Source organism: Dasypus novemcinctus, chromosome 5, assembly GCF_030445035.2.
Source record: "Dasypus novemcinctus isolate mDasNov1 chromosome 5, mDasNov1.1.hap2, whole genome shotgun sequence".
Taxonomy (NCBI): domain Eukaryota; kingdom Metazoa; phylum Chordata; class Mammalia; order Cingulata; family Dasypodidae; genus Dasypus; species Dasypus novemcinctus.
The window spans coordinates 155901022-155903703 of record NC_080677.1 but is presented as its reverse complement, the minus strand read 5'-3'; the positions used below and the strand labels follow the sequence as shown (position 1 = coordinate 155903703).

At 46.3% G+C, this 2682-nt stretch overlaps 1 pseudogene; it reads right to left on the bottom strand.

Moving 5' to 3' along the window:
- Positions 1 to 309: 309 nt before the first annotated feature.
- Positions 310 to 2298, bottom strand: LOC101416594 (14-3-3 protein epsilon pseudogene; annotated as a pseudogene).
- Between the last annotated feature and the right edge of the window lie 384 nt (positions 2299 to 2682).

The window sequence follows — 2682 nt, the reverse complement described above, 5'->3', positions numbered from 1 at the left end:
ATGGTGCCCTTGTCACATATGGCATGTAGACAAAACAGCAAGGCTGGAAAAGGCCCCTACGAAGTCCTGTTTGTGTCTTAAAGAACCTAAAACCCGGGACCAGTAAAACCCACAGAAATTCACTCCTGCCTTTAAGAACTTTTGAAACCTTTTAAAAAACAAAATAAACAGGGCAGGAACCTAAACTCTGAGGCCAAATGTAAAAGCCGAATTGGTGGTTCCCAGTGACCAGGGGGGATTTCCGAGGGCTGAGAATGAGGGGGAGTGGGACGGTGGTCAGAGATGTTTTCTCTAGCTGGCTTTTATGCCTCACTGATTTTCATCTTCCACATCCTGCAGTGCTTCTTTATTCTGATCTTCACCATCATCCTGCCTATCTGAAGTCCACAATCAGATTATCACGTAACAACCACATGGTAAGCGTAGAGTCCCTAGAGCTTTCTCCACTCAGGGTGTCCAGTTCTGCAATTGCATCATCAAAATTTGCTTTTGCCAAATTGCAGGCATGGGCAGGGGAGTTAAGAATTTCATAGTAGAAAAAGGAAAAATTCAGAGCAAGGCCTAAGTGAATGGGATGCGTTGGTAGAAATTCTGTCACCGTAATATCTCTAGCAGCTTTATAAGCCACAGGGTTGTTCTCTGCAGCCTCCTTTCTGTCATTTGCTATGGCAAATTCAGCCAGATACCCGTGGTAGTCCCCTCTCATTTGAAAATAGAAAATCTTGGGTTTGCCAGTATTAGCTGCTAAATGAGATGTTTGTCCAGTACATCCAGAATGTCACAACAGATTAACTTTAGCTCAGTCTCAACCATTTGCCAATATTCCGGAATGATTTTCAGCTTGTCTTCTCCTCCCTGATTCTCTTCTTTCTGTTCAATGCTGCTGATTATTCTCCAGGAAGTGCTTCTGGCTCCAATCAGATTTTTTTTTATTCAACAGGTAGGAGGTTTCTTTCTTCAACTGTCAACTCCACATCCATCCCTGCTACTTTCTGCTTGGATTGCACTTTTCTGCGGGCAGCTTCACCTGGTTCAGCAGATGCTCCCAGTGATCCATTGCAACTGCCGCTCCTGCAGGGTCTGCGTGAAGGTTGGAAGCAGATAGCGTCTCTGAGCTTTTTTTTTTTTTTAAAGATTTATTTTTATTTATTTAATTCCCCTCCCCCGGTTGTCTGTTTTCTGTGTCTTTTTGCTGCGTCTTGTTTCTTTGTCCGCTTCTGTTGTCGTCAGCCGCACGGGAAGTGTGGGCGGCGCCATTCCTGGGCAGGCTGCACTTTCTTTCGCACTGGGCGGCTCTCCTTACAGGTGCACTCCTTGCACGTGGGGCTCCCCTTCGCGGGGGACACCCCTGTGTGGCACAGCACTCCTTGCGCGCATCAACACTGCACATGGGCCAGCTCCACACGGGTCAAGGAGGCCCGGGGCTTGAACCCGGGACCTCCCATGTGGTAGATGGACGCCCTAACCACTGGGCCAAAGTCCGTTTCCCTCTCTGAGCTTTTTGATGTCAGCATGACTTCTGTCTGAAATAGACCTCCAAAAGTGATTATAAAGGCTGCCTTACTGGACAGGCAAGAGGAGGGCCCGTGCATTCATTAACAAGTGTGCAGTGCTAAGCTTGCAAGGACAGATGAAGAAGAAATGCAAAATGGTGGCTAATGGGAGAGATGGAATCCCCACGTGATACAGGCGATTAGCACGGAAAAGCAGTGATGGCGCACTCATCCAACAGGATTTGAGTGCACCATGTGCGGCTCCAGAGCAGATTATAGAATCCAGTCAGAGTTCTGCTTCTAGCAATATGATGGACTAGAAATCCCAAAACCCTCCTGCTACCAAACCTAAAATTTCTAGATAAATTATCAGTCAATATTTTGCATGAGTGGGTAACACTTGTGAGAAATAAGGGTGCTCCCACAAAGACAGAGCAGAAGCACAAGGTCAGGGAGGCAAGCCTGCCGGGAGGCTGTGGCTGATTTGGGAATATCTACCAGCCCCCCAGGGCCCAGCCTACTCGAACAGCCTCCTTTAGGGAGCCAGGAGACAGTGCCTGGGGCACCATGTGAAAGGAAGTCAAATCAATGAGCAACCCCCCGCCTCAAATACACACACATACACACACACACAAACCTACAGCTTAGATCCAGGACAGGGCTAGATCCTCAGGAAAATGGTGAAGTGAGAAAAAATCTACCTCACCGAAGCAGAGAACAAAGAAACAGGCCTGCCTCTGCGCTGGCGCTGGGATAAAGGTTTAAAGTTCTTCCTGAGCATTTGCGGGCACTGACCACCCCTCATACCGGTGGGTTTGTGCAACCTGGAAAGCTAGAAGCGGATATTTTTATTTTAAAGTGGGCCTGTTTCACAATGTAGCCTCAGTGCCAGACAGAAGCAAGCACAAATCCCTTTTCTGGAAGTAGGTACACTCAAATCAGCCAGACCATAAATAGTTCCCAGGTGCACAAACTCACATTAACAAATAATGCAACACATTAGGAAACAAGACACCATGAGCAAGGATAAGCAGAAATTAAGACAATCGAACCATACTAAAAAGTACACCAGCTATTAAAATTACCAAATAAAAATATAATGACTGTAGGTAAAATTTGAAGAGCAAATACCAGCTTAAACACAAGGAAAGAGTAAATTAGTGAATGAGAAGATAGTTCTAGAGAAATT